General features: G+C 41.8%; 1 protein-coding gene across 1 annotated transcript in view; it reads right to left on the reverse strand.

Annotated features, from left to right (window-relative positions):
* Positions 1-24,462, reverse strand: part of LOC126249410 (secreted frizzled-related protein 1-like) — a 446,333-nt gene that overhangs the window by 282,466 nt on the left and 139,405 nt on the right. The window lies entirely within an intron of this gene.

Here is a 24,462-nt window from a genome sequence, read left to right on the forward strand (position 1 = left end):
AACGTTTCGCGAAATTTCCACCACGGGAAAATGAGAAACTAGGGCTCATCTGGAGTTTTACTGATTGTCCTTCCCATGCACCGGTCGCGAATGTATAAGGGTCGATCATCTGAAGGCCGTACAGGCCATAAGCTGTATGATTATCAAGCAAAACCACCGTGAACATTGAAGCAATCATACCAGCGACGCACGAGGTTGAAGATACCCATTTGGTAAAACAGAAGTCCGTAACTGCCTGCTGCATATCGTCGTCCAACAGGAATCGTTCACGCTTCAAGGCTTTTCTTAGGGTCCAGAAGGCGTGATAATCGCATGGGGAGATATTAGACTACAGATCGGATACTCGAATGTCTCCCAGTTGAGTTGGTGCAACTTCCGCGGTACGACATTTGCCGTATGGGGACGTACGACATAATGAAGCAGTGTTGGTCCTGTTCAGACTCATTTGGTAACAACGTCGTCATAGCTCACGTTTGCGAATTTAACGCACGCACGTGGGAAAAACTCGAATGCCACACTAATCCCTAACCTACATTTCGGTGCTTATATACCTGCACCGGGGTCACGCTACGTTGCATATACTCTACAGCAACGCCCTCAAACGGAAACCTTTCGTTCGCCCCGTATAACAGATAAGAGGAAGCGTGTTGCACAATTACCACTCACAGTCATAAAAGAAGTACTCTCCATCGCAGTCCGTAAGGTGGCTTGCGGAATATAGATGTTTGCGAAACAATGTATGAGGAAAGAGAGCAGAAAAATGGGCCAATGGCTTCCTTCTTTATCACAACGCGCCGTGGTAACCTCGCTTTTAATTCGCGTGTTTTTGGCCGGAAAAAGTATTCCCGTCTCTCCACATCCGCCTCATTCACCAGGTTAAGCAACATGAAACTTCTGGCTCTTCCTAAAAATTAAAACTATGCTTGAGGGAAAACGTTTTAGCACCATTTCTGACTTTTGGACGACCACGAAAGAGCAGCTGAACGCCGTTCCAAAAGAAGCCTTCCACAAAAGCTTCCAGTCATGGACTCAACGTTGGGTTCAAAAATGGTTCAAATGGATCTGAGCACTATGGGACTTAACATCTATGGTCATCAGTCCCCTAGAACTTAGAACTACTTAAACCTAACTAACCTAAAGACATCACACAACACCCAGTCATCACGAGGCAGAGAAACAACGTTGGTATAAGTGCATTGCTAGCCAAGGACTATAATTTGAAGGAGATTAAATCAAATTCCGTTTAAGCCTATTACTTTGTTTCTAACAAAATTATTCACCGTATTTTTTGATCACACCTCGTATTTATGTATTTACCTTCTTCACGAAACAAAGTAGTATCACATTCGAACCATTATTGTTGATACAGAATAGAGAAAATATATGGGAGTTGTTGTGAAGTCATATGATACGTAGTGACTTGTAATTGTCCGCAGCTCGTGGTCGTGCGGTAGCGTTCTCGCTTCCCCCGCCCGGGTTCCCGGGTTCGATTCCCGGCGGGGTCAGGGATTTTCTCTGCCTCGTGATGACTGGGTGTTGTGTAATGTCCTTAGGTTAGTTAGGTTTAAGTAGTTCTAAGTTATAGGGGACCGATGACCATAGATGTTAAGTCCCATAGTGCTCAGAGCCATTTTTTTTTTTTGGCTTGTAATTACATATGCCGAGTTTTAAACCGAATTGCAGTAGTTACAAGAATGTATTATATACAGGAGTGTGGTTCGAATCTCCGTCCTGCCATCCTGGTTTCGGGTTCTTATTGTGTCCATATATTGCTTCCGGAGGAAGCCGGGTGAGTGACTCGATAAAATCACCACCAATTCGTTCATTCATTTTTTCTGACTGTCAATTGCCCTCAGAATTTTTCGATTAGAAGCAGCTAATTTTTGGCATGCACATTCTCCCTAGTCTCCTGCTGTATTAACTACAACGCTTGTGTTTAAATACTCATTTAAAGGATATTTATTACATGTGTTCTAAATATTAAAGTTCCATAACTTACTTGTAACAGACATTTAGGTTTTACATTTAACAGTAATTTAGCTTCTCAGCCTTCCAGATTCAAAGAAACAATTATAATTTTGTAGCCCGAAAGCGCAGTTATTTCCCTTCCGTCGCACTGTTTTGTATTTTAATGTATTTAGTTACATCTAACACTGCGCCAACTCTTGGCAACAGATTTTATGTACTCAGACGGAAATAACAACATATATGCAGGAAATGACAGAAATCAACTCCTGTTTAGCATTATTTAGGAAGAATATGTAAGGATTCTGTATATGTACAAATACCACAGTCAGGCCAAAGAGGACACACATTTTCAGGCTTTGAAATGTTAGTAATTCAAAAACATCAGAGGGACCACCCATCGAAACTGTTTGAAGAGAGTAGAAAAGAGTTGATTCCTCTCCTATCTTGTGTTGTTCAGTTACGTAATTTGTATCAAAAACTCAATGATTAGACACTGTGAAAATTACTGAAACCTCCTTGACTCCCTTTTGTGTTATAAGTACTACCCCGTCGTCAATTTGATGTTGTTAGAAACTGTATTGAACCTGTAATCTGGTTTAGATACTACGCTATATTTCTCATATCCACGTTTCATTTATTTGTTGTATATTGTAAGATCTCGATGTATTTCGAATTACCACTTGGTAGCTGTTGACTCTTTGTTCCAGAGCACACCTGAACACATTAATAATATCTTTGAAACAGTAACACAAATTTATGTCGTGTAAAACAGAGAAGCTGAGATATATAAACAACGAAGTGTGTTTTCCAAAATAAAAATCATAATGTGCTACCAAGACACCATAGTCAAATAACTAATTCGTGCAGACGACTAGGACGGAAACAAATGGAATATTGCGTTTTTGTTGTTAATCCTTGAAACATTTTCTCGCGTGGTATAAAAAAAGGCAATGGATTTACGATTTATTGTAATACCTATTCCACCATATTTCAATCGTTATAGAACTCTCGTCTCTCATTCGAAATCCTTGGCCGTTCTCCATAAAAGCTACGTAACTGAATGGCAGCATCAGAAGGATGTGGCTGTAATTAGCGGCACATCGGTGGTATAGAGCGTGTTTTTTTTTTTTTTCTTCCTGTGAAGTATATCAGCAATGAAATGGATTTAATTTCTTTCGTTTTTCTTGCCATGAAATTATAGGGATTGAAGAATTTCCGTATGTCGTTAATCAACTACTTAATTTGCATTACAGCCACCTCCCAGTCACCGGTGTGTTCAGTTAATAAAAAAATTAATAACTTCTCCTTCTCATGTGCTCCAGTTCTCATACGAATTTTTTTTTCTGGTGAATTTACTCGTCGTTCTTTTGACACTATGTGACATTTCGTTAACGAAAGTGCGGTAGGAATTTGCCCCTTCGTGTTGTTATGAATTCGATTTCCGTTTCGGCTCATGTTTTACCTGTACGGGAGATACGTGCTGCACCTGGGAACGTGCTGGCTGCCACGCTACCTATTTGGGTTTTCCCGGCCAGGAGGTCCTTCTGCAGTGGGAGGCTAGGTTGACAGCTCTCGCTGACCAAGGCACATTCTCTCGAAACAGGCCTTCCTTACCTGCGAAAGCACTTAAGCGTCTTTAGGGAAGTACACTGAACAAGCCTCGGCCAAGGCTGAGGTTCGCCCCGGGAAATGTTATCGATCGCCTTCTCTTGTTCCCCAAACGTCTGGACGCCTAACCGACAACTTCTGCGGCAGCACCAAGACAAAGTGAAATGGTTTGGATGCGTCTCGGGAGATTCCCAACTTGACGCTAGAGGTTAACATGTTCCAGACCAGGTTAATAATTCTGATGTGAGCAGAACCAATTTTTATGTGTATTACTGCCCCGTAAACAATTTACTTGCCTAATAAGTTATGACATGTGTTGAATTTCAATACTGGGCGCCTTTGTAAGATACTGCGCTCACTGTTGAAATAATAAATAAATAATAAAAAAAAAATGAATCGGCTTGACCTCGGAGGAGCCTGACTCGAGAAACTAGGATCTTTATGACTTGCGGAGCTTTGGAAGGGCTCAATACTGAGATGTCATTCTTGCCTAAAAAATTGACTTTTACGCCATTTTATTAACACAAACCGATTTGAAGATGATCATAGCTCATCGAAATTCGTAATCGAATAAAATCTAAAAATAGGAGACTGATATAAATTCCAAAATTTTATTAGCACGTTTTGAGAGTAGGCATTTGATCCCACAGGATTTTATTTATGAAGAGAGACAGGCGGGACATTCTTAAGACTCACTGACACAGATGTGTCAAGGGTCAATTAGAAGAAATGGATAATGATGGCAAAATATGATCGAATACTCCATAATTGTCACCACCATCTTCCTCTCCCTCCAGTCCCCCGTCCAACATCTTTCTGAGCCTACGATACTGATAGTGTACGGAAATCATATTAGTCAGATGCAGCAGCCAGTGATTTTTTTCTGCTTTATCAACTGAAAGAACTATTGCGCAGGAACTATGTCTTTGGGTTATTTCTGGGCTCGAGCAACCTTTTTCTCAGAGCCTAACTGCACTCAGTGCTCTACAATATTCGCATTCAGCATTTCGTGTGATAGACGGGCAAATGATTAAACAACGCATCTTGTGTTGGGAAGAATTAACAAAATAACCATAGGTTGAGATCTCCCCCAAAGGTACGGACTATGTGAACACCATTCATGGGTAGCTGTACTGCAATAGTGCAATCAGAAAATTTCAGCTCGTTTGGGAAAGAATGGGAGATGGCTCGACTGTAGCTTTGTTAAAGGAATCGTACCGATACTCTCTTGATGTTATTTGGGTAATTCATGAAATCTATAGATTTAGATAACCTGGTACGGATACAACAAAAATTAAGATCTGTCTATTACAGAAACTAATTAAACCAAGAGGCACTTATTTCAGGTTCGTTCGGTATCACATACTGGCTACTCCCTGGTGACTGGAAGAATGTCAAACGACCTGGAGATGGACCTTGGTACTGCTATCAGCATCAAATCCAGTTCTCAATGGATTAATTATCTCTATTATTTTCAGATGAACACAAAAATAGTGAAAGCGAGGAACAGTTACAATACAAAATGACTAATGTAAACGAAAAATTCTGTCACAGGCATTTTGTCAACAACGTGTGAAAATTACGGACGTGTGGTCTCAGTCTACTAGCTGTTGACTCAAGACAACTTGACAGGCGTTGAATAAGTGTAATTCCATTGACGAGATTTATGGTGCCGTGTAGGAAACAAACGGCATCTGCTTTCCTTGCGTAGTGCGATTTGCATTTTAAAAGACACTGTACTTACACTTTATTGGCTGACAGCTTTTTCTTGCTGTCAACCAGTTCGCATTGCCGTCAGCAGTTACTGACCGCGCGTAATGTATCTACCTGTGAGAAGCCGAAGTCAGACTGCCATTATTTTCCACTGTAATGCTTCTGTCTGTGCTTTCTTATGGTTCTCGGAGGTAAGATGTGATTTTAATGGAATATGACGTCTGCTTTTAAATTGTCTCGTACACTAGTTTCGATGAGTGGTGGGTTTACCCTCACGTAAGGCTCAGGTGGCACAGTATTGTTCGTATTGGGGAATACTGGAATTCAAATCCTACCGGTTCAGTTTTTCCGTGTTTCTCTAGATTACTTAACGTTGTTACTGGATTGGTTCCTTAAGTGAGGCCACTGACAAGTTCCTTAGAGATCTGATCTGCAACTCCATCGGTCATGACATCGATGACGACGTGGCCCTAAGCTCTCAACTTTCTTTCTTCTTTTCAAATGAAAAAAAAAGATGTAAAGAGTGAAACCTAGCCCATCTGTCAGTACTACCAAAGCCTGCAGAGCAGCGGAAGACTTCAAACAAGTAATTATAAAGGTTTACTACAAGTATCTGCGTGATATAATATTTCTTGCGTTGCTTTTTCTGCTTACTGTTATTTCTGGCATTGTCTTGGATTCACAGCAAGATTCACGTACCAGAACTGTTTCCCTGTTGTTTTGCAATCAGAAATTATTTCTACTGCTACATCCTCAATCAAACGTCAGACAAAAAACTCGTGTATGATTTACGTCTACGAATTTTGGAAACTTTGTTCTGTGTTAAACCCTCTTTTAATTGTCTGTATATCATTCATTTGATCTGCAAACCGAAAAAAGCGACTCGAAATTTGCCTATACGGAAACTGAAAGCCGCCTACAAGCTGCTAGCAGAATACAGTCGCTAAATAAGTTCTCAGTGCAGCAGTGATTGTCTTGCCTCCATTCCTTGCAAACTGTCTTGAAGGGTGATGTAGTCATTTAAGTAAGAGTGCAATGTGTTGCTCGTTCCGAGAGCGAACAAAGGTGTAAATCATTTGCAGTTTACAATGCTACTACGAGCAATGTCTCATATCGCTCATTCACTCCAGCTCGACAACTACCGCCCACTTGGTCAGTCCGTAAACCAACGCATCCAGCGGAACTCTTGAGCAGAGAGGATTGTGCACCGCGTACTCATCTCGTCACATAACCACTTCCCTGCCCAATCGACTAGCCGGGATACACCTCCACAAGATTACGAAGTTTATGTTTCATTCGCCAGGTATGGGCGATAAAAAACCTAATAACCATGAGGTACATCGAAATCGTAGGCTCTGGAGTGTTAGTTGCCCGATGCTGCCAATGACGATCGAGTACGAATCGTTAAGTATGCTATTACAGTTTACACACAAAAATGCTTCCAAGATTGTATATTTTATCTATACATTTACACACTGTAACCAGTCAATAAAATTTAGTTCTTCAATTATGTCACATTTCAGTGTCTTTCTCTATCGTCGGATAATAGTTCAGATGTTTAGCTCATCAGTATTGTTCCCGGGAAACCAACGATGTCGAAATATCTGGAATATTTTAAATTTAAGAAATTGAATGATTTAGCTGGATTAGTAAAAAGTAAAATTTTTAGAGCTGATGTTCCATAGCTGGAATCCTGTGCAACTGCCTTGCGTATTTTCCTCGGGAGCTCTGCGTTTGAGCTGTATCCACTCACTGTTTACAAACAGTCTCTAGACCTATATAGAAGTTATAGGTTCAAATGGTTCAAATGGCTCTGAGCACTATGGGACTACTTAAACCTAACTAACCTAAGGACATCACACAACACCCAGTCATCACGAGGCAGAGAAAATCCCTGACCCCGCCGGGAATCGAAGCCGGGAACCCGGGCGTGGGAAGCGAGAACGCTACCGCACGACCGGTTATAGGTTCTTTCCACGTTTTGCGGTGCGCAAATATTGTTAAAAAGTGGATATTGGTTTTATAAATTTGTACATGCTTTCTACATAAATGAGCTTGTGGTTACTTTATTTGACAACTGCATCACTCTCAGGATTAAAAAAGGGTTCAATACTTCATTTGAATTCAGAATTTTATTATATAAAGTAAACTGGATATAAATTTGATCCACTTTGAAAGGTAATATATAACACAAAAGACATTTATTATACATTAATTTGGTTCAGCTACATATGTGGTGAGTTTGGGGAGGAGGCATGTCTCATGTAAGTTCTGTATTATCTTCGTGGGTTCATTGTCAATGTTGTCATTGAGAATAACATCTGGCTGAAGTTTTCGAAGATTTCTAATATCTGTGGGATAATTAGCGTTATGAAATTTGGCTGTGTATGTAAAACAGTCGTTCTATCTACCACTTTGTCCCATGTTTCATGGGTTGCGACAGCTGACAGCTGACTTACTGTAATTTTTCTGTCGATGGGCTGCTATGTGTTCACAAACTGTAGTGTCTGTCCGTCAATTGAAGAAGCTTTTACAACTACTTCTTTATCCCTCTCTGTCCTGTTAATTAGCTTTTTTATCATCCTGTCGTAGTTTCAATTGTGTAACCATTTTTGTTACTAAGTGCTTTGTGATATGGCTTTCATTTACAAATGCTTCTTCCAGCAGAGTCAGTGTTAATGCTCCGTGAGTCACACTCCTTTGACCTCCTTTTTTGTGTGAAAAAAAATGAAATGTCGTGTCACTACGGCCTCCTGTCTGGTGAACAGTTCACCTGGTGCAAGTCTTTTGAGTCGTCGTCACTTCGGCGACTTGCGTGTCGATGGTGATGAGATAATGATGAAGAGGACAACACAACACCCAGTCCCTGAGCGGAGAAAATCTCCGACCCAGCCGGGAATCGAACCCGGCCCCTTGGCATGACCTTCCGTCGCGCTGACCACTCAGCTACCGGGCAGACACATTTTTTGTATGATATGGAATGATATAAGATGTTGTGAATTATTGTTTCTGCTGCTGATGGGTTCCTACCAATGTTGAAGTTATACTTGCTATTTTTATGCTTACAAAGTGAGCAAGGATATATAGTGTTGTATTCGTTGCAAGTTCTGTTGTAAACCATTTCTTGTTGTGTAATTTGTTGAACAGGCCACAGATTTCACTGAGTTCTTCCTTACTGCTATTAGAGAATACACTGTGTCTTCTACATACGAGGGTTGGAACTTTAATAGTGGCAACTATTTATTTACAGCTCGTACAAAAAAATTACTTGTTTCAAAGTTTTACTGACCTTCAATAGTCACCAGCATTGTGTATAACCCGTTTCCAGCGATGTGGAAGTCGTAGGATACCATTAGCAGTACCAGTTGTGTTGACAGTTCGAGCGGCGCGGTCTATTGCCCGACGAATTTGTAGCAGTTCTGAAGCGAATGCTGTGAAGTGTTTGCTTCAGTTTAGAAGTCGAGTTGAACTCACGAGGGCTTAACTCAGGGGAGTGCAGTAGGTGGTACAGCACTTAGCAGCCTCATCAGTACAAACAAATCAGTAACAGCTTGCACTGTAGGCCTACGTGCTTGAGCATTGTCCTGCAAAATGATGGTCAGGCCCTGTAGAAAGTGTCATCACTTCTGTCTCTAAGTTGGTCGTAGGTTGTGCCCCCTCGCTCGGTCGTGATCAAGAGAGGTACTGTGTTTTCGGGAAGTACTTTTTTAATGACGTATGCTCTGACTGGAGTGTTCAGATCTCTCTGTGTAATGTTGGCCAAGAACTGGAAGCCGTGAGAAAAGCGGCATTACAGAGATATCTGTACGTTCGTGGGCTACATGTAATCAGGCGTAGTCGTAGTAATAGTCATGCGTGAATACGAAGCTGTTGGAAAGGTGTCATGTTGACAGCTCAGCATGTGACACTAGTACTTACCAAGCGTATTATCACTTTTCGCAACATAGTCAGATGTGGTTAGTGGATAACTGCTAGCACGAAGATTCCATTTTGCAATTACGAACATTTTTTAACAAAATGCGCGTTTATTCGTTAAACGTCATACAGTCAGCATCATCAAATCAACTGAAAGTTGTCGAACACTTGTTGCATGCTATAGTGAAGTCTCCACGTCAATATCATGTGAGGAGCCAGAACCATAACGTTCCTTCTTTTCCCCTGGTCTAAATCTGGTGGCAAAAACTTTCTGTAGCGCCCATATTAAAATCCATTATTTACGTGTAAAAGGTCACGCCGCAACGACGCATTAGTGAATTTGACCACTAAGACTCTATTCTGTGTCCCAGCTTCTTTTACTGTGGAGATTAGTGAATCCAGATTAGGAAATATATGTCATCGAGGAAAATCGAACCTGTTTGCGTTTATCTATGTAAAATGATTTAAGGCAGTAACTTTATTGATATTTAAGGCCGTATCCCTTAATCAAATGTTTCTTCTGTAATAAATCAAATAATTGGTGTCTGTTATCCACTAAACTCTATTCTGCAATTTAACGATTATAGTTGGTTATAAACAAAGCCACGACGGCAGAATAAAGACAGAGACGTTAAGAAGAAGAGGGTGGGGGAAAACAACGATGGAAAGATGCACATTCGAAGGCAATGGAAATACGCACGCTATTCCATAGACACCTATGTGAGCCACAGTACTTGGAAGAGCAATTTAATTATTTAAAAGAAATGGCTCCATTATCAAACAGATATATAGAGCTCTGCATTCGCAATGAAGGTAAAAACAAGGCATTTAAAGAAAAAATTTCTCTCTCGTAAAAATGGTCACCGATCGCAAGAGCATAATTTGAACACAAACAAGTAAATACACAGTATTCAGACCAACAAAATAAGTACGTAAACACCTCAGTTTCGCAAAAGACAAGCGTCGTTGAATAACCGCAGCAGTAACATACAGAATCTATTGCATATGCGGCGTGCATCGGAAACGCTTAAGTAAAGGTTAAGGCTCAACTGAAGGAACAAAAGAGCACTTTTACATCGGCTGTAGCAGACATTGGACTAGGTCAGGAGACCTGCAATTAAAATTTTACCCAGGTCTGCCCTATGCAAGTCAAAACTGTATCCTAATAACAGCTTCTGTGCTAAGCTTATTAGGAGGCTACCTGGAAAACTGAGAATCATTTTTTTCCATTATCTTTAAAGTCTAACATCTGTATTCATAATATGGGATTGATGTCTATAATATACTTATAAAAGATTGAAGACATGTTGTGAAAATAGTTTAGCTTTAACAAGGCGAAGAGGTAACAAAAAACCACTTTACGGCCACAGTTTTCTGTGAGTCGAGGGTAGCGAAACATTTTTGGGTAAAATAAAAAAGAATTTGCTGTGTATCTCAAAAAGCAGAATTTTCATATTGTGTCTCTACTAAAAGGTGTAAAGGTGCGTTGCAGGTATAGGGAATGAAACACAAGAATGATTAAGAATTTGATTCCGTTTCTTTCAGCACTTTTATGTCTGAAATCTGTTGAGCGCCTGCAGTAACACTACAGATGTAAAGAAGAAGTAACGCTATCAGTTATTCACAGAAACAGGTAAGGGTATAACGGATAAATACCGAAAAAAGTAATTAAGGAATCCAGCGTCACATCGAACAAAAAAGGGAATGCCTAGAAAGGAAACCAATTACTCTACGGACTCTTTGCTTTGTAAGAGAAATAGTGCTCTGTAGCAAAATAAATTCATTCAGACTGTTTGGGAAAGAGTAGTGTAACACCACAATGCGTCTAAAATATAACAGATCACTGTGTCAACTCTATGTCGTATCCATAGCGAGTGAAATAAGTGGACAACGAGCAGAAAACAAGAAAGCAGCGTTAACGAAAGAGACGCGCAGTTTATGAGAAGCATCACAGAAAAAACAGAAAGGGATGATATTCACAATGCAAACGAGAAACAGTCATTCAACAGTGCGTAGTACAACAGGAAAATGATACGCTGTTTACAATCGTTTGGACACTTACCAAGAAGTGATCGTAGCAGAGCAAATAGAGAGAAATATTAATTTTGCTGTAGAGTGGCAAGAAAAAGGACGATTTATGTTAAATGTCTCGTCGATATCGCAGTCATGAGAGACGGAGCAATAATTCCATTGAAACTTCCTAACAGGTTAAGACTGAGACGGACTGAGATTCGAAATCCAAACCTTGACTTTCCCAGGCAATACTCTTACCGTTGCAGAGTAAAAGATACATTCTGAAAGCTCTGTTGAAGATGGATGGGTTAGGGACAACCACAGCTTCCAATGGAGAATCCAAATATATGACACAGAAGAGCAATCATCATATAAATATTCGAATAAAGATTCAGATTGATTCAAGCTCCTCACTGGCTGGAAAACAGAATTATGTGTCATCAGCAAGGCCTCCAATAAGATATTTACATATCGATGCACTGAACACGAAGGCAGGGCGACCAATGAAGGATGAAATGCAGTAGTGATGGCTTAGGTCAATAGTAGGTATGTGGATATTCCAAGCTGCAAGGAGTGGAGGATACCTTCAGTATCAGCAGTTAATGTGTCCAAATTATAGACGTCAAATTCCTAAAAGAATTTCCGGCACCCTCTTTGTGCTATAATCTGTCGAGGAAACGCCCAAACACGTACTGCCCGGGACCAACAAGTCTTCTGTACAGTCAATCAGCACCCGCTTCTCCAAAACTACGCAAGTAATACGCACACAAATGTCCGAGTTGATTTCATTTATCTTGACTAAACCCTATTTGCAGCAATGATATCTAAGTCTCAGTTAACAGTGATGGTCGATGTAGTATCAAAATCAAATAAATCGAGGAAACATATGTTTTTTAACTAGAATTTGTGTTTTTTCCTGATTTGGGTAATCCGAAAACATTCCTAGTTTCCTAGTAATAGGCCATGGCCTTAAAAACTGCTTATCGCTTGTTGAAAATTTGAAATCAACGTCTTAAACAAACACGTTAAATTACATAATTATTGTTACTTCTATTATTTACCTATTGTATTTTATTGTTATTCAGTAAATTTATTCACATGTTCCACGATAGTACAACAATGTCCAGCGGTCGTAATAGGGTAAACAAAATTTAAAAATTCCACTAAGAGATAAATACATACGGAAATTAGTACCTGTTTGTTGATGATACAGCTCGAAGCCTACAGACAAGTAAAAACTTTGAACGCACGTTCACCTTACTATTTATTTGACGCCACAAAATATAGAGGATACCATTGTGACTGGTACTGACATCAGAAAATATTTCTTTTTTTTGAAGCAACGTGACTATTATTTAGCAGCTTTAATCATTTATCAACGCCAACAATAGCTCTACGCGATACATTTTTTTCTGATGAACCATTCATGGCTTAATTTTTATACTTTTAAAAGTGCATTCTCCAAAAAGCACTTAAAAACCAAACAGAGTGTTAAAAATTACATTCTGCATTTTAAATTTTACATGAATTTAATATTTGTCACAGGCTTTGCATGTACAATGTGCCCACCTAACGTAGTCAATAAACGTATTCAATAAAAGTTACAGGATATCGAAACATGGTTTAAAACAAGTAATAGTACGCAAAGGAGAAATTATTTTATTCCGTATTCAGTACTCGTTACTATGTTACGTAGAGATGGCTTTAATATTAAGATTAGGGCTCAAAACGTCGAAATCACGTCATATGACAGTACTCGATCCAGAGGCATGTGGGAAGTCACTTCATCTTGTTTCAGTGTCCAACAGGAAAAATGCTTTGGTCGAAGAGTGGACTTCACTGACGGCAACTTGTTGCTCCTGAACTTCAGTCGCTGTCCTCCCAGTAACTCATGCTCCTGTGCACATAAAGAGACGACACTGTGAGCCGCAGCATTTCCCACGCTCGCATACTTCACTGCTTCTCTGTAGCTTCGTATCCCAGAATTTTCACTGTTGAAACAAACATACGCTCTTTCCTTTGCTAAAAGTTTCATCTTCTCTGCATCTCTTCAGGACCCGTCTGCGTTCCTCGTTCGCATAGGTGCCATCAGTCGGGGGAAGAACAAAGTATTTGAGGATTCACTAAGTCAGAATTAAATGTGCAGCACGGAGTCGACATTTAATGTAATAAGTCAGTTATTTTTTGCGTGTTTTAACTCTGGTTCCTTACAGGTTTGGTTTACTTACTTAATAAGATGCAGCACGACCATTATGATTTTAAGTTGGTTTTTTTTTTCGGGTTTCTGCTTCAGGTGCACAAACTTTTCTAATTGTGGGAACTTCCAACTTCGTAGTTCTGGTTTGGGATCAACAACAGATTCATTTTTAACACTACTTTTACATGTGCAGTTGAACGAGCGCTTGTTTTTATTGAGATACATGGTTTGCATCTGTGTTGATGCGCTTGATTTCTCGCTAAGTTTGTTTGAGAGCTATTCCAAGATTTGTAGTAAATATAGGTGGTTCAAGAACATTTTACGTCTTCTTCACATTAGCATACACCATCTACTTACTTTCTGGTCCCAGTTTTTCTTCTCTTCCAGAAAGGCACGTCATGCCTTACTGTATATTGGGTATCCCCCGAGCAGTTGATGCAGAAGTCAGGAACACTGTTTTTCGTTCTTTCATCACGAGTCGCCGTTCCGTAATTTCCGCAATTTGCCTCACTATTACTCTCCATAATGATATGCTTCAGCATCTGCAACTATAATCATATTTTCAGCCTAATACATTGATCTTTACCGCAGTCTGCAAAACTCGCGAGTTTATCGTCAGAGTAAACACAGTCATTTTATTTCTAAAGCAACATTTACTGGTCGAATTAGGTTTTGGCCTTCAGTAGCCCCTTTAATTGGGAATTCTTCCTGAATCACTGCAATGGTTATATGGATATAGCTAATAGACTTTTTACTATAGTTAACGGTGGAAACCAGTTGCGCTACAACTGGTTGATCCCCAAATGGCTCAATTTTTGCTACAACTGGTTGATCCCCAAGTGGTTCAATTTTTGCTGGTGCGAGGCTTTCTATGACGTCACGGTTGTGTAAGTAACATTCCGTTAATAAGTCTTTCAACAGATTTCTGTGTTCGGACAAATATCTTTGAAGTCCTTTGAATGTGTAAGATCTTCCGGAACGTGCTTTATATCCATGTACTATCAGTAAACAAGTTCTTTTTTTTTTGTGCGAACTGGAACCGCTACTTTCCCGAACTCTCTCTGAAGAATGGGTATTTGTGCTGGCCAACGAAACGCGCGGACCACTGGGGGTTTTATTTTTGTGAATGGTCCATTCCTTCTCTACGTCCAGCTAGGATTATAAAAGTCGATCCACACAGACGCTCGTATTATCAAAACTAACGTAACTGAACTGAGGTGCTGCAGGCTTCTCAGATGTTTAGCAGGAATGGTCGGTTAAACGGGCTACTGAAGGCCAAAACCTAATTGGAGTAGAAAATGTTGTTTTAGAAATAAAATGTCTGTATTTACTCTGACGATAAACTCGCCTGTTTTGCCATATTCCGTTAAAGATCGATGTATTGGGCTGAAAATATGACTATATACATCCCAAAACTCAAGTTCCAGAAGTTGAAGTGAACGACTCTTTTGCCTCCAGAGGTATCTTCATCATCAGTGCATAGCACACCTTGAGGATGAAGTTTCTTCCGGAGGTTTATTCCATCCCCGCGACCCGGACGGTTAAGCCAATAGCGTCGTTCCCTGTGACACACAATGCTCCGCCTGGTTGTCACTGAAGCATGGCCATAGATTACGGTAACAGGGGACTAGCGGCAGTGACCAGTCCCCAGATAGAGAACCCCAGATTCACCAAATCTATACGCAACCATGACTGGCCGATTTCCCTGAGGTGCTCGCCATTTGGCACGACCCAGGGGGCACGTGTGGCTTCTCGAATGCCACGGACGCGGCGAGCATTACCCCCCATTATCTACCGAGGTACTGAAGAGACTGCAGTTAAAATAAAATGACGCTTTTTTCTATTAGCACTTGAATCTCTTGCGAAGAGAGTGTAGTGGTGTAGCAGTTCGTAATACTAGCAGTAGAACATTTCGCAAAAATATTCGGTAAATTTTCGAAATGCCAGCGCTAATCCAGCCCCTCTATGCGATGTTTACGTACCAATGGACTGAAAACTTTACTGTGGATTCAGTCTTACAACGGGACATCGCCTGCTCTCGTTACCGATTTCGTCTCAATTTATGGTACGTGCAGTGCTTGGCCAGAAATGTAAGTAATAAAAGTGGGAGCTCTAGATGGCCAAAAGTTTAGAAAAAAAATAGAATTTTTGGCACTGGTCGAGAGAGGCGTAAGGGATTTAAGCCAAGCCTACTGCAATTACCGCAATGGAAGGCGTGCAGAACTGTAATTCTAGGGTCGTGGATTCGAGTCCTTATGCGGACACTGTTTTTGAGTTTCATATTTTAAATTACGTACAACGCGAATGTAAATAAATGATGCTCAATACATGGTATTTATTAATATTTTGCTGAAAGGCACGAAAAGGAAAAGCAAACGAAAATTGGAAAATTTTGGTTGTAAATCAATTTCCATATAGGGATTGTAAGGTATACCGAGAGCTTCATATACAAAATTAAATACTTTCATTATTTTACAGTTGATGATGTACACGTGTTGGGCCGATATTCATCTCAAAAACAGGGGCAGCAGTAATTTTCTCAGCATGTTGCACACGTTTTTAACGCCGCAATTTTACAATTATATGGCTGTTTTAAAGTTTTCATTGAAAGAAATACTTGATATACATTCATGAAAGGTTCTCTCCCAGCGGACAGTTTGGGAGCTAACCAGGTGTTACGCATCATTTCGCCAAATATTGGCGAACGTAGCTGGTGATGTACAGTGGAATGTATTCCATTGTATTTTGATGCAGTCTTCTCGTGGTGAGATTTCTTTTTCTCTTTCGGTGAGAAAAGAGCAATTATGAAGTTTTTTGATCAACTTCTTTACCTGAAGATAAAATTAGATGTCGTAGGGTTGCACTAGCGGAGCACATGTGGTGGGAGTCACTTTAATACTGTACGATGGTTATCCTTGTTCATCTTGGAAAATCTCGTCGGTAATTTTGGATTTCTTTTTTCATCCCACGAGTCAGTAAATAGAAGACATTTGTTTTTCTGCGCGTGAAGATTGTTGTAAATTTCCTAGACCTTGTTGAAGTAATGACGATATTCCTATATTTTTCTGCGTACTCATCCATCGTTTTTTTGACTCCTCGGTCCTAAAAAGGACCAGGAACCTACTGTTCGCGTGCAGCTGCCGACGGCTGCTCGATAGTGAAGGTGAAACTAATGGAATACGAAGTCCAATCCCTTCGTGAAAAGTTATCTGCAGAGTCCTCGTGGACTCTACAAGCAAATCCCTTCCTGAAAACGTATTTCTAATTACAAATTTTCCGTTGCCTTTCCTTTTCATGTCTTTTATGAAAATATCAACAAATAGAATACATTGAGCATTATCTCCGTTTTTTGTGCAGTGTAAGTAACTAAACATTGAAAATAAAAAATAGTGTGTGTATACGCAAATGAACCCACGACCGATGGATTACCGTTCTGTTGTCTTTCCTCTGTGCCACCTGCTGCCAGGAAATTATGCTAACATAAACGCCTCATGCCTCTCCCGAACAGCGCCCATAATGATACTTCTTTTAAACGCTTGGATATCTGGATCTCCCACTTCTGTCACTTTCATTTCTGGCCAAGCCCTGCATATACCATCAATCTGGACGAAACTGGTGATGACGAGTAGGTGTGGTCCCGTTGTCAGTTCTCGTGTTTGGAATACACTGTAGGCATTAAAATTACACTAAGGTGACAAAGGTCATGGGATAGCGATATGCACGTATACAGATGGCGGCAGTATTGCGTACGCAAGGTGTAAAAGGACAGTATATTGGTGGAGCTGTCGTTTCTACTCAGTTGGTTCAAGTGGAAAGGTGTCCGATGTGATTACGGTCGCACGAAGGGAACTAAGAGACTGTGAACGCGGAATGGTAGTTAGACGTATGGGATCTCTATTTATGTCTAGAGTGTGCCGAGAACACCAAATTTCAGGCATTACCTCTCATCACGGACAACGCAGTGGCCGACGGCCTTCACTTAACGACCGAGAGCAGCGGCGTTTGCCTAGAGTTGTCAATGCTAACAGACAAGCAACACTGTGTGAAATAACAGCAGAAATCAACGCGATACGTACGACGAACGTATCCGTTAGGACAGCACGGCGAAATTTGGCGTTAACGGGCTATGGCAGCAGAAGACCGACGCGACTGCTAACAGCACATCACCTGCAGCACCTCTTCGGGGCTAGTGACCATATCGGATGGACCCTAGACGACTGGAAAATGGTGATCCGGTCAGATGAGTCCCGATTTCAGTTGGTAAGAGCTGACAGTAGGATTCGAGTGTGGCACAGACCCACAAAGTCACGGACCCAAATTGCCAACAAGGCACTGTGTAAGCTGGTGGCGTGGACTGTGTTTACATGGAATGGCGTGGGTCGTCTGGTAAAACTGAACCGATCATTGACTGGAAATGGTTATGTTCGGCCACTTGGAGACCATTTACAGCTCTCCATGGACGTTATGTTCCCAAACAACAATGAAATTTTTTTGGATTTCAGTGCGCCATGTCACGAGGCCACAATTTTTCACGACTGGTTTGGAAAACGTTCTGGACATTTAGAGTGGCCACCCAAATCGCCGGCATGAATCCCGTCGAACGTCAGTAGTACATAGTCGAGAGGTCAATTCGTGCACAAAATCCTGCACCGGCAACACTTTCGCAGTTATAGACGGCTGCAGAGGCGGCACGATTCAACATTTCTGCAGGGGACATCCAGTGACTTTCTGAGTCCATGCCACGTCGAGCTGCAGGGAAAAAGGAGGTGCGAGACGACATTAGGAGGTATACCGTGACTTTTATCACCTCAGTGTACAACGCAATGGAAGCGGGAAGCAACAAACTGACATGAGGTTCACACGTGCTTAGTTAAGGAAATAAGCAGCATATCTGCGCATCCGCGCAAAGCAGATAGGAGTAACGTCACCTGTATTCTCTACGTGGGTTGAATAAAAAGTAATGGCGACACTGTTATAATTCACACGATTCATTACTAACAAACGTTCACTGTATTATGTGAGTCTGCAGGCTTTCGTGGCCGTTGTCACTGAAGTTAAAATCTTCTGGGTTATTAGACCGCGTCATGTTTCTTCTAAAATGTTCGACGTTTCGACCCCTCTGCTGGGATCTTCCTCAGGATCTTTTGGTGTCCACTTCTGCTAGAACACCCAGAAGATTTTAATATCAGTTCACTGTATTTACGCTCTCAATATGATCGTCCCGCATCTCGATCACCTTCGCCCACACAGATAAAAGGTGTCGTACACCGTTAGCGCGTCCATCTCTGTCGATGTCTTGCAAGCACCGCCCTGTGGCACGGAAGATGTCTTCTGTTGTAGTGCTTGCCACGAAGAGGTTGCGTCATTTTGGCGAACAGGTCGTATTCGCACGTACTCGTATCGGGTGAACACGGTGAATGTTCCACTATCTCCTGCACGGGCTTCACCGTGTGGTATCGTCCATTGTCGTGAAGGATGATTGGATGCAGTGCCAGAAGGTACCGTCACTTCCTTCTCAATGCGGGTCGATGGCGATGTCGCAACAAGTTGCGGTAGTTCGCTGCAGTGACCGTCTGCCCTGCTGTACGACGTGCTGCAGGATTTGGCTATGGATCTTGTAAAGCACAACAACCATCACTTTGTTATCAGTCAGTTCACGGCGTAAGCTTTGTGAGCAAGGAGGACCAGGGTGTTTCCATGAATTGTCGCTTTAATCGTGGTTTTTCTGACGGAGCCCAGGTTTCGTCCATAGTGACGATCCTTGGAATGAGGTTTCACCCGTCCTGTCGTAGTGATTGAGCAATTCCTCTGCAAGTGCATTGTGCGTTCCGACCCCGTGCAACTTCAGTCTTGTTCGTATTTCCTAAACATACTGTTAGGGCGCCTGAACTGGCCTTCCACATTTTCAGACACACTGCAACTGACTCAAACGTAACCGTAGCCTGTCACCGCACTAGTTCCATTGGTCTACTATGAGCTACAGACAGCGCGCATGCCATTCTTCATGTTACGGCAGTGATGCCACTACACTACTTTTTATACAACCGTTGTATATAAAGAACGATTAAGGAGCGATATTGCTGCTTTCGTTGGTCGGGAACCCACAACTGCCATACGAATATGGAATCAAAGAGTTCAGGAGCCTGTACTTAATTTAACACTGGATCTCAACGGCCTCACGGGATTGGCGTCCAAAATGGGACAGACAAATTGCTCGCTCGGCCGTGCATGATCATTCAGTCACATTACGAATCTCGAGTCAGGAAATTGGGTTGTTTGCAGCAGGACAAGTATCCAAAGGGAAAGAGCGACCACGTTTGGAGCACCACAGACTGTCTGCACGATTACAATTATAGTTTTGGCTTCCCTTGACGTGACAGCAGAGAAACGCGCGGCCAAAGTCAGCACTAAGGAGTGGCACCGAATCATTTTTTCAGGCGAGTACTGGTTTTGCGTTTTACATCGCTATGTAAGGTACACGCGTGCAGAGTCTCCGAGACGGACGAACGTTGCCAGAGTGCATTCGAGTCATCGTCTTACATGCCCAGCACCTGGAGAACGGGTTGACAATGTGTATACGAGGAGTGCTGTCACAAAGTACGCATGCACCAGTGATGAACGACCAATAGCTGTGAAGCGTGAAGCCTTCTCAGTCGAATGCGGCATCTCTGGTGCCTGCAGACAAATCAGTGTGGCCACCTTTGTCTGTGTGAGAACTGTTGTTTTGTTTTGCCGGAAAAATAATTGTGTTTTAATAGAGCAACGAATTATCCTGAAGTTTCACATGAAGCTTGGAAAAATTGCTACTACAACTAATCTTTTACTAAAATAAGTGTATGACGAAGACTGTTCATCACGTACGCGAGTTTTTCAGTGGTTCAAGCGTTTCCAAGATGGCCGAGAAGAAGTTTCAGATGACTCAGCCTGGAACGCCATTCAACATCAAAAACGGATGAAAATATCGGAAAAGTAGGTAATCTGATTCGGTATGACTGTCGGTTGAGTATTCGATCGACTGCTGAAACTGTAGGGTTTGAGAAAGAATGCTTAAGGCAAATAATACATAACCAATTTAAAACGAGAGAAGTGTGTGCGAAACTGGTGTCGAAAATTCTCACGAGCGAACAAAAAGAAAATCGTGAAAATGTTTGTACTGAAACTTTGAATACCGCTGAAAGTGATCCTAATTACTTGGAAAGAGTGGCAACATGTGACGAAACTTAGTGTTTCGGTTACGATTCAGAAACTAAGGGTCAGTCCATGCACTGGAAGGGCTCAACTTCCTCGAGAGCGAAAAAAGCTCGAATGAGTGAATCAAGATTCAAAGCCATCATGTTATTCACGGAATTGTGTATCTTCACTGGGATCCTGAGGTCCATACTGTTAGGCAACATTACTACCTTGTTGTTCTTGCTCAGCTATGTGAGAAAAGAAGAAAAAAAACCAACCGAATTTAGGAGAACAAGTCATGGGTTCTGCAAGACAACGCACCAGCTCATACCGCAGTGTCTGTTAAGAGATTTCCAGCGAAGTACAGCATTCTAGTGTTAGACCACCCACGTTATTCGCCGGTGATTGTTTCCTACTCCCCAACGTCAAATCTGCATTAAAAGGAACAAGCTTTTAGTCCACTGAAGCAGAGAAAAACCAGTGGCACGCCTCATCAAGGAGCTCACAGAGGAAAACATGCGGCACTGTTTCCATCAACGGAAAATTCGCATAGAGCGCTGTAGGGATAGTGGAGGGGAGTGTACTGAGGGTGACAATAAGTACATATGTATGTTTCTGGAATAAAATGCTTTACAGCAATAGTCCAGTTATTTTATAGCTACACCTCGTACAACGCAATCACCATTATCGTACAAAATACCCTCGCTGTACTAAACCGATATAAAAGTTTTTCAGTTTACCCGCGACTCCGTAGATAGTGGTATAGGTGACGTACAATATAAATGTAGTCCCAGCGTGACTGTCAATCCTCTGGGACCGGGTTCGATTCCCGGCTGGGTCGGGGAATTTTCTCCGCCCAGGGAATGGGTGTTGTGCTGTCATCATCATCCTATCATCCTCATCGACTGCAGATCGCCGAAGTGGCGTCAAATTGAAAGACCGGCACCCGGCGAACGGTCTCCCCGACGGGGGGCCGAGCCATAAGATTAAATTAAAAAAAAAAAAGTATGAATGGACATATCTTCCCACCCGGGACTGCGCTAGTTAAGCTAACCCCTTCGTGGAATATGTTAATGAATCAGCGCATAGGATTTCCACCAACCTGTTTTCTGTTCACTCTCATAGATACTGTTCGTCGAAACACACTGGAAGTTCAGAAGAGGTAAGCAGGTTACTTGTGATTAAAACTGGTCAATACGGGTAGCTAATTTACTTGAAATAAGTCTCGGGATGCCATTGCGATGCGTTTATTAGCAAACAACGTAAAACAGCAACAATTTAATAGTAGGAAACGATTCCTCTCGAAAAGTTATTAAAATTCAAAAGCATGGTGAGACCGACTATCACATAACAACAGGCTCTGAGTACATCCCGTCGTCGACTGGCGAGATTGGCACGCTGCTGAAATCTCATTCGTGCATTGTAAAACTTCATTGCTTCTCGTACATCTTCGGTAATTTAACAGGATTCATTTGTCTACTGAATTAACTGGTTTGCTGCATGGCAGTGTTACGGTATTAAAGTCCCGATGTCCCATAGTCTCCTCCTCGTATTTGTTATGTCAGAAGTGGAATTTAATAACTAGTATTTAATAAATAAAATTCTGAGTTTCGCTCCAGGACACTTCTGGTTCCTCTACGTACTGGCTTCTACGCAAGATTCGCTCTCAAGGCTTGCTTACTACTCCCCACTCCTATGATTCACTACTGCGCATATGGTCCACTCGTCACCACAACTTTCGTGGAAACCAGATTCCTATTCGCTGCCATCGTATTCTGCAGCGCTAATTTAAGGTAGCGAATTATTCCTGCTAAATGTCAGTTCTAATAAACGTTGAGTTTAAAAAGTAAAATACATGTCAAAACTGGAGGAACGTCACATCCTCTGTTTCGCATAGCCGGTAACTAGGATAGCAGGCGTTATTTTTCTGATGTTTTAACGCCCATTGCTGTGCTCTATTATTTAGATCCCCGAGACAGTATCCTTCAGCAAGATAACGCAAGGCAGTTTGTTGCTCGTCCTATCTAGACCTACCTCGTTACAGAATCAGCACGTTATCCAGATCTCTCACCCATTAGAAACATCTGGACATAGCTTACCTAGAGACTGACACACCACCACTCTTCTGCCACTGCGACAGATGATCTCTAGCATAGAGTTGAAGCATCATGGAATGACGTACCCTTATGTCATAAGTTCAGTCCGTCTCCTTGCTCAGCCGGGTTAAAGCTGTTATTGCCGACAGGGATGGTAGCTGAGGGTACTAAATTTCGCTCCCTGTATGCCCTCAAATCACCAAAAAATATAATCATGTATCCTTCCTACCTGATTGCATACATGGAACAAGTAAAATTTCGTTATTTACTATCCTTCCAGGTAAAAAAAAAGATACAAATGTCGTATGGTATTCTTGGCTGAGGTTAAAGTTTCATTGGTCCTAGGAGTATTAGTGGTCAACAGAGACAAGGGTATTATCAGGTGTGCCCCAGGGAACTGTGATAGGACCGTCGTTGTTCTCTATATACATAAATGATTTGGCAGAAGGGTGGGCAGCAATCTGCGGTTGTTTGCTGATGATGTCGTGATGTATGGTCAGGTGTCGAAGTTGAGTGACTGTAAGACGATATAAGACGACTTACACATAATTCTCAGTTGGTGCGATGAATGGCAGCTAGCCCTAAATGTAGAAAAATGTAAGTTGACGCTGATGAGTAGGAAGATCAATCTGTAATGTTCGGATAAAGTGTTACTAGTGTCCTGCTTGACACAGTCACGTCGTTCAGATATCTGGGCGTAACGTTGCAGAGCGATATGAGCTAGAACGAACAAGTGAGAACTGTGGTTGGGCAGGCGAATAGTCTACTTCCGTTTATTGGGAGAAGTTTAGAAAAGAGTGGTTCACCTGTAAAGGAGACTGTATATAGGACGCTGGTGCGACCTATTCTTGTGTAAAGCTCTAGTGTTTGGGATCCGTACCAGGTCGGATTGAAGGAAGACATCGAAGCAATTCAGAGGCGGGCTGCTAGATTTGTTACCAGTAGGTTCGTACAACACGTAAGTTTTACGGAGGTGCTTCGAGAACTGAAATGGTAATCCCTGGAGGGAAGGCGACGTTCTTTTCGAGAAACACTGTTGAGAAAATTTAGAGAACCGACATTTGAAGCTGATTGCCGAATCATTCTACTGCCCTCAACATGCAATGCGCGCAAGGACCACTAAGACAAGATACGAGAAATTAGGGCTCATGCGGAGGCATACAGACAGTCGTTTTCACCTCGCTCTGTTTGCGAGCCGGCCGGAGTGGCCGTGCGTTTCTAGGCGCTACAGTCTGGAACCGCGTGATCGCTACGGTCGCAGGTTCGAATCCTGCATCGGGCATGGATGTGTGTGATGTCCTTAGGTTAGTTAGGTTTAAGTAGTTTTAAGTTCTAGGGGACTGATAACCACAGCAGTTAAGTCCCATAGTGCTGAGAGCCATTTGAACCATTTTTTCTGTTTGCGAATGGAACAGGAAAGAAAATGACTATTAGCGGTACAGGGACCCCTCCGCCAAGCACCGTACGGTGGCTTCCGGAGTATCTATGTAGATGTAGATGCCGATGTAGATGTAGTAGTTTCACTGCAACCATAACAAGCATTGTGTCGCTATACAAATGCTCTCGTGTGCCATTTATGAATACGCCTTTATAGTACTCGTATATCAACGCAACAGTTGTATAATACTTTCATAGAAAATACACCACCTGGCCGTATTACTTCTTGGAAACCTCGTTTCGAAGTCCTGAACGGTTTTTTGAGGTCTTAATGACGTCCATACTAAGTATAATTTAATTCATGATGATCGCATACGTTCATAAGTAGACTATTTTCCATAAAAT

This window comes from Schistocerca nitens, chromosome 3 (genome assembly GCF_023898315.1).
Source record: "Schistocerca nitens isolate TAMUIC-IGC-003100 chromosome 3, iqSchNite1.1, whole genome shotgun sequence".
Lineage (NCBI taxonomy): Eukaryota > Metazoa > Arthropoda > Insecta > Orthoptera > Acrididae > Schistocerca > Schistocerca nitens.